Source organism: Pelophylax lessonae (assembly GCF_965119305.1).
Source record: "Pelophylax lessonae genome assembly, chromosome: 4".
NCBI classification, from domain to species: domain Eukaryota; kingdom Metazoa; phylum Chordata; class Amphibia; order Anura; family Ranidae; genus Pelophylax; species Pelophylax lessonae.
In genome coordinates this window covers 325,531,694-325,545,584 of record NC_138771.1, presented here as the reverse complement: position 1 = coordinate 325,545,584, position 13,891 = coordinate 325,531,694, and the positions used below count along the sequence as shown (strand labels likewise).

General features: G+C 36.8%; 1 protein-coding gene across 1 annotated transcript in view; it reads left to right on the top strand.

The window, feature by feature from the left end:
• The window catches only part of SLC26A2 (solute carrier family 26 member 2), a 67,415-nt gene that overhangs the window by 51,479 nt on the left and 2,045 nt on the right, over positions 1–13,891 (top strand). The window lies entirely within an intron of this gene.

The following is a 13,891-nucleotide window of genomic DNA, read 5'->3' as shown; positions in this document are numbered from 1 at the left end:
GAAACAGGTAATATTGATAACCTAAAACTCCATACAGATGGGGTCTTGAATAATAACATATTCCAGAAACCCAGCACCATTTAGCCCATGTGCTAAGCACTAAACTATTGAGCAGACCAACCCAACAAAAACAAACTGCTTTTGATCCACTTTTTACTTTTTAACACTGCATTTTTTTAACTTGTTGTGTAATTATTTGTGCTATGAACAATATTTTACTCTGCGATAGGTTCAAATATCTTTCTAATGTTATTTTCAGCTTCTATTGCAAAAACACTATATTGTTAAAAATATTGGGACGCCTGCCTTTACACGCACATGAACTTTAATGGCATCCCAGTCTTAGTCTGTAGGTATCAATATTGAGTTGGCCCACCCTTTGCAGCTATAACAGCTTCAACTCTTCTGGGAAGGCTGTCCACAAGGTTTAGTAGTGTGTCTATGAGAATGTTTGACCATTCTTTCAGAAGAGCATTGGTGAGGTCAGGCACTGATGTTGGACAGAAAAGCCTACCTCACAGTCTCTCTAATTCATCCCAAAGGTGTTCTATCGGGTTAAGGTCAGGACTCTATGCAGGCCAGTCAAGTTCCTCCACCCCAACCTTGTTCATCCATGTTTCATGCCACAAAGTTAACAATTGCAAGTAGGTGTCAAGGCTGATGGTGGCATAATTGCCACATCCCAAAATTATACATTACAAAAAGCACAAAAAAGTCCCATGGGGATTTTTAGGGCATAGGCCAGCTAAAGAAGTAGGTAAAGTAAAGTAGTAGACATTATATAAAAATTCAACTATTTTTATTCAAAATTACACATAGGAAAAAGTGTGGGGCATAGCGCCCCACCCAAATGTTAAAACAAGATAGACACAATGCCAAACATAAGAAAATATGCTCTTGGTCTTGATCATATAGTTGGTCTCATGTAGTAGGAGATCAAACTACTTGTAGTTCATATAGACATCCCGATATGTTTCAAAATCTGGGATGATTTCTTCTTCAGGGGATAATCAGAGCAAAAATATTCTTAACGTGGAAGTGTGTCAGTATTTTAATATGGAAGGTCGCCCAGGGCTCTTGAAGCTGTCCTCTCTGAAAGGGGAGGGGGGGAAGGGATTGGGGTGGAAGGAGAAGGAAGACACAGAAGAATATATAGTGCCACAAAGTTGGGAGCATGAAATTGTCCAAAATGTCTTGGTATGCTGACGCCTTAAGAGTTCCCTTCACTGGAACTAAGGGGCCAAGCCCAACCCCTGAAAAGCAACACCATACCATAATCACCTCCTCCACCAAATCAATTGGACCAGTGCACAAAGCAAGGTCCATAAAGACATGGATGAGCGAGTTTGGGGTGGAGGAACTTGACTGGCCTGCACAGAGTCCTAACCTCAACCCAATACAACACCCTTGGAATGAATTAGAGCAGAGACTGTGAGCCAGGCCTTCTCACCAACATCAGTGCCTAATCTTACAAATGCCCTTCTAGAGGAATTCCCATAGACACACTCCTAAACCTTGTGGACAGCCTTCCTAGAAAAGTTGAAACTGTTATAGCTGCAAAGGGTGGGCCAACTCAATATTGAACCCTACGGACTAAGACTGGGATGCCATTAAAGTTCACATGCGTGCAAAGGCAGGTGTCCCAATACTTTTGACAATATAATGTATACATAATATACAATATACATTTTTTTTAGTCATTCAGATAGTGTATTTTGTGACTGATCTGTTGTATGAAGATCACATTTAGACAAGGCAGCCTTATTTCATATAGGATCAAGTAAAGAACAAGACAGTTTTGCATAGCTAATGCTGTAATCTGGCTAAGTTACTTTGTTACCCTATATATAGCCTGCAAATCATTTAATCAACACTGCAGCTTTTGGCCTCAGCCACAGACACAGTTATTGTGTATCTGGGAAAACTCCATTTAAACCCATGGGGCACAATATACTTTGAGAAAACTCTCTATTATTAGCATGTATATTGCTCTTCTAGTTTAATCTAAAAAGGCCTACAGCATTTATAATGAAACTGTAATTTAAGACCTACAAATGCACCAATAATATTGGGAATTTTAAAATGGCTTCCTTTCTACACGGGGCACTGTAGGAGCCCCTTAGCAAAGAGATTATACTGAAAAAAAAAAACAATTGATTGGCTAGTGAGTTAGGACCCGTGCATGATTAATTCAACAATGCTTTTTTGTATTTACAGATAATTAGTTTTGGTGAGAACATTCATCAACTCTTATCTCTGCCCCGCATAATAGGAAAACATATTTAGTGTTAATTACTTCCTAATTAGACCATTTTAGTCAAAACAACCCAACAGTCCACCTACACTGATATGCAGAATTTCAATATGGATTTAATGTAGTAATAATTACCAGACAACCTACAGCTTGAATAGTTGCGGTAATACAGTACTGTATTATGTACAAAAGGGGCATAACAGAACATACAAGGGAAAAATGAAGCTCACATAATGAATTGGAAGATATAAAAAGTATACACGACAAATGAATTTCATTTCCAAGAATTTCCAAACATAAAACAACACACACACATCCGGTACATTGCCACATACTTTGTATACTTCGGAGGTTTCATTCCATCATATATATAAGCACGACTACTAGCGCAGAACTATTTTTGGGATAGCTATATGGAGGTAAAGAGACACTGTCACTGTCCATGCAGGATAAAATTAAGGGTGTCTCTTCAAGGGCTTCCCCAGACCCCCTTATACTCACCTTACCAGTGTTTCCCTGCTGCTTCTTCATCTGTTACAGCTGGCAACACTAGTAGGCACTTCTGGGTGTGGAGGAGTATGTCACCTTCTCCTCTGTTAGTTTTTTAATTTGTTAGTTAAGTCCACCCAAATCTGCTAGTGCACCTTACACTACCCTCTCTCCAGATTGACAATGCTGCTGTCCAAGGGTGGCTCTGTTACTCCTCCATCCTCACTGGAGCCACCCTAAGAAAGAAGGTGTGTTACTGGCCCAGTCCCCAGGTCAACCTCAAAGTGTTTGTTCCCCTAAAAAAAAAAAAACAGATCCTTTTCCCTTAAAGCATGAATACCAGCTCAGTGCTTGTGCTGTGTAATTTGGCCCCATCTATCACCTAAAAACCTTGCTGATCCTGCCTGACTATAGCCTCCCCCCCCTATAAACTGACCACTGTATATTATGGCTGCTGAGCCCTGACACCTTGGTCAGTTTACGTGCCTTCGTCACCTGCAGCCCTGCTCTGTCCTTCTCTGTCCTCTCCTCCATCCTCTCCCCCTCCCCTCCCTGCCTGTCTGCTCTGTGTCAGTGCCTGCCGACTCACCTCCTGCTGCTATTATAACTACATTAAAAACATCCTATCCCCTCTGTAACATAACATTATGTGCCCCTGTGTCTGAGTTATATAAAATATGTCGATCTGTACCTATGGGACGTAGATGAAAAAGGCGCTGGTGATCTTTTATATTTACTGGAATAAAACTTGTTCAGGGTAGCATGTGTATTAAATATATATTAAAAGTGCTTGTTGGTGAATTATTATAATTGAAGGTAATAAATATTTTTTCAAAGTGCACAACTCAAAATTAAAAAAATATTTCTGTTACTTATTGATAAATAAATATATAAATAATTATATATAAATAAATAGATATATAAATATATTGTACATGCAACAAGCAAATCAATTATATAAATATATAATATTCCGTGCAGCAAACAAATAAAAGTGCTTAATAGTGCGTGCATAAAAAAAACTCGTCAAATATAAGCAAATAAATTCATGCTCTCCAGTGAAAAAATAATAATTATATAGCAAGTGTCTCTGTAATTCGTGCAAAAAATATGCTCCTTAAAGTGCTTCAGGTGGTGGGGTGTGACACACGTGGCCTCTTACCAGCTTCCAATGAGTCACAATGACTCCCAACGCCTGTGATCCCTTTAATTGGGTGGATCAGACCTCTCCTCGATCTCTTTTGGGATGGATATCTGCTCCTACATTAGGCATGTATGGACCATATAGTCCGCATAAAGATAAACAAAAAAAGCCTCCAATAGTGAAATATTGTATGCTTTATTTGAAAATTAATAAAAAAGGTATACAGTTGGTCCCTTACTATTAGTTGTGCCCTCCTGGCACTGGGCAATTCGGCAGTACACAAAATCTTTCAATAGTGGGGAATCGTATCCGAGGATCTGCAGCTTCCTCTTAGTTTTCCTCTCACTGTGCTGTGTGCGGCGGTCGGCGAGCGTCCCTGCCTCTGCTACGAATGCCTGTATGTTTTGCTTCCGGGTTTGTCAGTAACCACAATGCATTTCGCATCTGTGCGTCATCAGGCGGCTACTGTTCCCCGGGATCTCTTTCCTTAAGTGTCACGGACCTTCTTTTGATTGGCTATTACTCAGTATATTATCGGCATCTTATTTACAATTTATTTTCAGCTAACACTTATTGCCAATTATTTCTTTATTTTAATACTGGCAGTCTATATGGGGATTTTGTAAATTTTATTTCAATGTACTCGGATTTATGCTGCATATCCGTCGTATACGTTCCCCTCACTCACATGTATCATACAATTTTCATAACAGTTCATAAAAAGCTATTAAATTTCTCACAATCCATTAACATACAGTATAAAACTTTATTAATTATCAAAATTTATTAAAAATTATTAAAATTATCTTTTTGTTTTTAGCTTTATTTAAAACCATGATATGGACTAGTTTCTTATATTTCTAGCGCCATCTAGTGGAAATTTTTTGGGAATCAAGATTAATTAGGTTCTATAATGGGAATCTTTTCCAATATTTATAATAGGACGGCTCTAATCTTATAATTTAAATATTTTTAAAATTATTTTAAAATATATAAATATATGTAAACATGTTATACAAAGTATTAGATAGTAAAAAATTAAAATTTATTTAAAATAGCTAAAGTGTCAAGGGATATATATATAAAAAGAGATGGATTTATTTCTGAATATCTATAAAATTCTATTATTAAAAATTATTAAGAAAACAATTTAGATCTATGTCCGCATTTAGCCCCAAGGGTTTTAATGTTTTTAAACGATGTATCCAGACGGTTTCATTCTGTGATATTTTTTTCCGCATGTCTGCGCCTCTCCAATGATTAAATATTTTATCAATCCCACAAAACCAAAGGAGGGAAGGATCCTGGTTGTGGTATAGTCTGAAATGATTGGATAAGCTGTGCTTTTTGAAACCTTTTTTAATATTATCGACATGTTCTCCTATCCTTGTTGCTAAAGTGCGGGTAGTGCGTCCAATGTATTTAAGTCCACAGGGGCAAATGCACATATATGTAACGAATTTGGTGTCGCAAGTAATAAATTGTTTTATCTCAAACTCTCGGTTGTCTGAAGAGAAAAACTTGTGTTCTATTCTTTTCTTAAATTTGCTTATCCTGCAGGCTTTACATCTTCTGCATCTATAGAAACCATTTTTTGCAAAGAACATTTGTTGTCTTTTAGGTGGATCCGGAACATTTTTTGCTAACATATTGCGTAATCCTGGAGCCCTTTTGTAAATAAATTTAGGGTGTTTAGGGAGTAATGATTTCAACGTGTCATCTCTTAATAATATGTGCCAATTTCTCTTTATACACTTCTCAACTTCTTTATATTGTGTATTAAACCCCGTAATGAAAGCCAGTTCGAAGTTCGATTTTCCTTTTTTCTTCTTTTTCTTCTTCAGAAGGTCTTCTCTCTTTACTTCGGATATTTTCTTCTGGGTTTGTTTCAACTCTTTCTCTTTATAGCCTTTTTCTTTAAATCTTTCTATTAGTTTGTCTGTCTGTATATTGTAGTCTTTCAGATCTGTACAGTTCCTTCTTATCCGGGTGAATTGTCCCTTGGGTATTGCCTGTATCCATGCCGGATGGTGGCAACTCCTTTTGGAGATATATCCATTTGTGTCCACCTTTTTAAAGAAGGTTCTGGTATTTAAAGTGCCGTTGTGCTTGTATATCTCCAGATCTAGAAATTGTATTGTATTCTTATCTGTGTTTCCTGTGAATTTTATCTGGTATTTATTTTTATTCATTTTTTTAAAAAATTGTTCAAGAGACTCTTGGGATCCTTCCCACACAACCAAGATATCATCCAGATACTGACGATAGTACCTCAGTTGTTGTGGGTATTTTGAGTAGATTTCTTCTTCTTCCCATTTGGCTAAGAATATATTCGCTACGCTAGGAGCATAACGTGCTCCCATCGCTACACCTTTTATTTGGTTGTAATACTCATTCTTATACCAAAAATGATGGTTTGACATTGCCATATTTAGGCCTTCCAATAAGAATTCTCTTTGTGTATCTTTCAAGTTTGTGTAATTTTCTAAAGCCCATTTTGTAGCGTTTAATGCATCCTTCTGTTTAATATTCGTATAAAGTGATTCTACATCAATTGATGCCAGTATCGTTTTTTCGGTGATATTTATACTTTCTAGTGACACTATTGTTTCCTTGGTGTCCTTTAAAAAGGATCTTCCAATCGCTGCTATCGGCTGTAAAAATGTGTCCAAATATTCACCAATCCTGGCGTATAAAGATTCAATGCCACTAATTATTGGCCTTCCTGGTGGCTGTTGTAGATTCTTATGGATCTTCGGGATTTGGTAGATCACCGGCATGCGTGGGGCTTTTATATTCAGATATTTTCCTTCTTTTTTATTAAGGAGGCCTTTTTTTAGGCCTTTATTGATCCACTGTACCATTTTTGCTTTCAATTTGTTAGTTGGGTTTCCAGATAGTTTCACATATGTTTCTTGATCATTTACAATACGGTCTAATTCTTTGATATAGTCCTCTTTAGTGAGGATCACCAAGCCCCCTCCTTTATCAGCTGATCTGATAATAATATTTTTCCTTTTTTCCAAACTTCTAATGGCTTCCCAGATTTCTTTCGTATTTCTAGTAGGTTTTCTTTTCAGCATTTGTACTTCTTTTTGGACAATATTCCTGAAAACTTGGATATATTGGTAAGTACTAGATTTGGGGTTGAATATTGATTTGTTCCGTAGTTGGGTATGTTGGTATTCTAGTTCTTCTTCTTCTCCTATCCCTTTTTTATGTTGTTCTGCAAAAAATTTCTTAATGTTCAATTTGCGTGTAAATTTTTCTAGATCTATAAATGTTTCAAAATGGTCTAAAGATTTGGCAGGGGCAAATTTCAAACCTTCTTGTAGTATGTTCATTTCAGATGTTGTCAGTTCCACCCCTGCTAGGTTAAAAATCCCTTGTTCTAGCCGTCCCTTTTTCGTTTTCTTTCTCCCTCCTCTACATCCTCTTTTCTTGCGTTTTCCCGCATATTGGCCCAGTAGTTGTCTTTCCAGGATCTCTCTTCCCCCTGTTGCTTTAGACCATTTTGAAACATTTATAGATCTAGAAAAATTTACACGCAAATTGAACATTAAGAAATTTTTTGCAGAACAACATAAAAAAGGGATAGGAGAAGAAGAAGAACTAGAATACCAACATACCCAACTACGGAACAAATCAATATTCAACCCCAAATCTAGTACTTACCAATATATCCAAGTTTTCAGGAATATTGTCCAAAAAGAAGTACAAATGCTGAAAAGAAAACCTACTAGAAATACGAAAGAAATCTGGGAAGCCATTAGAAGTTTGGAAAAAAGGAAAAATATTATTATCAGATCAGCTGATAAAGGAGGGGGCTTGGTGATCCTCACTAAAGAGGACTATATCAAAGAATTAGACCGTATTGTAAATGATCAAGAAACATATGTGAAACTATCTGGAAACCCAACTAACAAATTGAAAGCAAAAATGGTACAGTGGATCAATAAAGGCCTAAAAAAAGGCCTCCTTAATAAAAAAGAAGGAAAATATCTGAATATAAAAGCCCCACGCATGCCGGTGATCTACCAAATCCCGAAGATCCATAAGAATCTACAACAGCCACCAGGAAGGCCAATAATTAGTGGCATTGAATCTTTATACGCCAGGATTGGTGAATATTTGGACACATTTTTACAGCCGATAGCAGCGATTGGAAGATCCTTTTTAAAGGACACCAAGGAAACAATAGTGTCACTAGAAAGTATAAATATCACCGAAAAAACGATACTGGCATCAATTGATGTAGAATCACTTTATACGAATATTAAACAGAAGGATGCATTAAACGCTACAAAATGGGCTTTAGAAAATTACACAAACTTGAAAGATACACAAAGAGAATTCTTATTGGAAGGCCTAAATATGGCAATGTCAAACCATCATTTTTGGTATAAGAATGAGTATTACAACCAAATAAAAGGTGTAGCGATGGGAGCACGTTATGCTCCTAGCGTAGCGAATATATTCTTAGCCAAATGGGAAGAAGAAGAAATCTACTCAAAATACCCACAACAACTGAGGTACTATCGTCGGTATCTGGATGATATCTTGGTTGTGTGGGAAGGATCCCAAGAGTCTCTTGAACAATTTTTTAAAAAAATGAATAAAAATAAATACCAGATAAAATTCACAGGAAACACAGATAAGAATACAATACAATTTCTAGATCTGGAGATATACAAGCACAACGGCACTTTAAATACCAGAACCTTCTTTAAAAAGGTGGACACAAATGGATATATCTCCAAAAGGAGTTGCCACCATCCGGCATGGATACAGGCAATACCCAAGGGACAATTCACCCGGATAAGAAGGAACTGTACAGATCTGAAAGACTACAATATACAGACAGACAAACTAATAGAAAGATTTAAAGAAAAAGGCTATAAAGAGAAAGAGTTGAAACAAACCCAGAAGAAAATATCCGAAGTAAAGAGAGAAGACCTTCTGAAGAAGAAAAAGAAGAAAAAAGGAAAATCGAACTTCGAACTGGCTTTCATTACGGGGTTTAATACACAATATAAAGAAGTTGAGAAGTGTATAAAGAGAAATTGGCACATATTATTAAGAGATGACACGTTGAAATCATTACTCCCTAAACACCCTAAATTTATTTACAAAAGGGCTCCAGGATTACGCAATATGTTAGCAAAAAATGTTCCGGATCCACCTAAAAGACAACAAATGTTCTTTGCAAAAAATGGTTTCTATAGATGCAGAAGATGTAAAGCCTGCAGGATAAGCAAATTTAAGAAAAGAATAGAACACAAGTTTTTCTCTTCAGACAACCGAGAGTTTGAGATAAAACAATTTATTACTTGCGACACCAAATTCGTTACATATATGTGCATTTGCCCCTGTGGACTTAAATACATTGGACGCACTACCCGCACTTTAGCAACAAGGATAGGAGAACATGTCGATAATATTAAAAAAGGTTTCAAAAAGCACAGCTTATCCAATCATTTCAGACTATACCACAACCAGGATCCTTCCCTCCTTTGGTTTTGTGGGATTGATAAAATATTTAATCATTGGAGAGGCGCAGACATGCGGAAAAAAATATCACAGAATGAAACCGTCTGGATACATCGTTTAAAAACATTAAAACCCTTGGGGCTAAATGCGGACATAGATCTAAATTGTTTTCTTAATAATTTTTAATAATAGAATTTATAGATATTCAGAAATAAATCCATCTCTTTTTATATATATATCCCTTGACACTTTAGCTATTTTAAATAAATTTTAATTTTTTACTATCTAATACTTTGTATAACATGTTTACATATATTTATATATTTTAAAATAATTTTAAAAATATTTAAATTATAAGATTAGAGCCGTCCTATTATAAATATTGGAAAAGATTCCCATTATAGAACCTAATTAATCTTGATTCCCAAAAATTTCCACTAGATGGCGCTAGAAATATAAGAAACTAGTCCATATCATGGTTTTAAATAAAGCTAAAAACAAAAAGATAATTTTAATAATTTTTAATAAATTTTGATAATTAATAAAGTTTTATACTGTATGTTAATGGATTGTGAGAAATTTAATAGCTTTTTATGAACTGTTATGAAAATTGTATGATACATGTGAGTGAGGGGAACGTATACGACGGATATGCAGCATAAATCCGAGTACATTGAAATAAAATTTACAAAATCCCCATATAGACTGCCAGTATTAAAATAAAGAAATAATTGGCAATAAGTGTTAGCTGAAAATAAATTGTAAATAAGATGCCGATAATATACTGAGTAATAGCCAATCAAAAGAAGGTCCGTGACACTTAAGGAAAGAGATCCCGGGGAACAGTAGCCGCCTGATGACGCACAGATGCGAAATGCATTGTGGTTACTGACAAACCCGGAAGCAAAACATACAGGCATTCGTAGCAGAGGCAGGGACGCTCGCCGACCGCCGCACACAGCACAGTGAGAGGAAAACTAAGAGGAAGCTGCAGATCCTCGGATACGATTCCCCACTATTGAAAGATTTTGTGTACTGCCGAATTGCCCAGTGCCAGGAGGGCACAACTAATAGTAAGGGACCAACTGTATACCTTTTTTATTAATTTTCAAATAAAGCATACAATATTTCACTATTGGAGGCTTTTTTTGTTTATCTTTATGCGGACTATATGGTCCATACATGCCTAATGTAGGAGCAGATATCCATCCCAAAAGAGATCGAGGAGAGGTCTGATCCACCCAATTAAAGGGATCACAGGCGTTGGGAGTCATTGTGACTCATTGGAAGCTGGTAAGAGGCCACGTGTGTCACACCCCACCACCTGAAGCACTTTAAGGAGCATATTTTTTGCACGAATTACAGAGACACTTGCTATATAATTATTATTTTTTCACTGGAGAGCATGAATTTATTTGCTTATATTTGACGAGTTTTTTTTATGCACGCACTATTAAGCACTTTTATTTGTTTGCTGCACGGAATATTATATATTTATATAATTGATTTGCTTGTTGCATGTACAATATATTTATATATCTATTTATTTATATATAATTATTTATATATTTATTTATCAATAAGTAACAGAAATATTTTTTTAATTTTGAGTTGTGCACTTTGAAAAAATATTTATTACCTTCAATTATAATAATTCACCAACAAGCACTTTTAATATATATTTAATACACATGCTACCCTGAACAAGTTTTATTCCAGTAAATATAAAAGATCACCAGCGCCTTTTTCATCTACGTCCCATATTTTATATTGTTTTTACAATTAAAAGGGCAGCAGGTTCAGACATATCTTTAAAAAGAGCCAGGCGCCTTCCTATAATTTGCTATCGATCTGTACCTATATCAGAGCGTCTCTTGGCACTCACATGACTCCTCGGCTCTCCTTCCTCCCCTCCTCCCGGGCGGATATCAGCAGGAGGGCTCGGCCCCACCCACTATAGCTGTCAGCTGGGTAGAGGAGAGAGCCGAGGAGTCACTTGAGCACCGGGGGATGCTCTGATATAGGTACAGGTCAGCATCTTTTTTAAATAACACAGACACAGTGGCACATAATGTTATGTTACAGAGGGAATGGGATGTTTTTATTGTGACTTTACAACCACTTTAAGTAGAAAAATCCTAAAAAAAAAAAAAAAAAAAAAAAAGAAATGTACACTGCAGCTACTAAATTGACATTTAGGAAGAGTTGGACTTTTTATCTGAAGCCCCCGCCGAGCTCTCCTCTATGTTATCCTATGTGTCTATGTACACATAGTTGTTTAGAGGAGTTTTCAGGCAGCTGAGTTTACTGCCATTTTTCTGACAGCACATAAACTGCATTCAGGACAAGAGTTTACCAGTATTTAAAATGCCAAAATGCGCATAAATGCACCTAAACGCTAGATGTGTTTAGCACTTCAGGATTTATTCATTTCAATTGCCAGAATAAATCCAAATTCTGACCAATGAAATAAACTCCCAAAAACCAAATGCTGATAAACTCTTCTAAACTCACCTTAACTGGTTTAAAAAATGTGAGCTCTTAACACTGATAAACAGCATTTACAGTAAACCAGTGTGAAAGAACCATTGCATTTAAGGACTGGTAAGCTGCACTATATACATTTTACCACTTGCCAAATGATGGCTACAATGCGGCCAGCCAGTTCTGGGAGGGCGTCATATGAGGTCCTCATGTGATTGCGCCTGCCATCTGGCACGCATGCGGTGCTCACTGTGATTGCTGCATCTCACGGACACAGTCGATCACAGCTCAGGGTAAAGAGCCAATCAGTGGCTCTTTACCAGGTGATCAGTTGTGTCCAGTCACAGTTGAACACTTTATAAACACAAGCCAGTCATCGGAATTTATTTCCTCAAGCTGAGAGTGTGTACGGGGCATCTAAACTGATAATCAGGGCACTGATTATCAGTGCAGTCCTAACAGTGCCCACCAGTGCTGTCAATCAGTGCCCACCAGTGCTGCTTATCAGTGCCCATTAGTGCTGCCCACCAGTGCCCATAAGTTCCACCCAACCATTGCCAATCGGTGCCCATCAGTGCACCCTCATCAGAGCACATGAGTGAAGGAAAAAAGTTACCTGTTTGGAAAATTTTAATAATAAAAAATGTTTTCTTTTTTTCACAATGTTTGCCCATTTTGGTTTATTTAGCATTTTAAGAGTGACAGCGCTGAAAGCTGAAAATTAGCCTGGGCAGAAATGGGTTGAAAGTGCTTAGTTGGTGAGTGGTTAATTTTCTTTGGGTTTAACCTTTTGCTGCTAGAGACAGATGTTTTAATTTTCAATTTTTTACATGTAAATATACTAAAAACCTAAAAACAATAGGGGGGGGGGGGCAGTTATCAATCCTATTGTAAGGCAAAGCAATGCTAAACTGGGGCAAAAAGATGCATTGTGAGACAGATTTATTAAATGGGATGAAGATGATGCAGCCTGATTTGTGATTGATCATGTCACTAATTTGCTTGATAAATGTCCCTTTACAGTATATGGAAAGATGATAGTAATGTCTTATGTTGCACAATATTTGTGCTGCTGTTTATTAAATCTAAAGTAGAAGATAAAGAGGTGCCTCTGAGTGTAGACTGATTTATTGCATAAACAATATTAAAATACACTCACAATTTGTGATGTGTATTCAGGCACATCAACAGTCCATGTTCAGTGTGGGGGGGGGGGGGGGTCAAGTGCTCGTGCTGCTGGTGTTCTGCAACCTCTCTGTGGGATTCTTAGCCGGCTAGATGGTGAGGAAGGACCAGGAATGAGGGCTGGAATGCTGGCGAAGTGCAGTGTCAGACGTAATGATGTCACCAGATGTGATTGTGACGCGTTTCAGGGCATGCCCACTGAGCTGCAGGGAATCGGGTGCAGCCCTTTGTCAAGCTATTGGAAGAGGACTGGACATGCAAATATATAGGGAATATAACCAACTTTGTAGCAGTTTGGCGCCACCATGTGTCTACAAATTATATTGCAGTTAAAACATTTGAAGTAAAAACTGAGTAATAAATATGCTGTATGTATGGGTAGAAGATATCTCAAAACATGCACCACATCCCCATTTGATAAACAGAAGTACAAATGGAACGTGATTTTTAAGGTGCAAAAATGATAACACTATTAAACATTTACATAATTATTAATGAATTCCATTAAAATTGTTTGATAAAATCAATACATACAATAATTTCCTTGCTAATAGCTAACCCATTCAACTTGTATAAAGTTACAGATGTTGTTCGGTCAAACAGATAATTAGGGTATGGTATAATGCAACAGTTTTTGGTTCAATCGATACTTCATCAAGCTCCATATGTTACATTTTCTACATCTTTCGCCACTAGCACGGCTTCCTCGGGAGTTATTGTAGCAAGATAACCATTTAGTGAGGACAATTACTTTTGTACCAGAAAAAATCTTCTATGTGTATATTGTAATGTGTGCACAAAGGATGCAGCTTATAGATGACCATAGGAGAGACAATGGTCCTTGA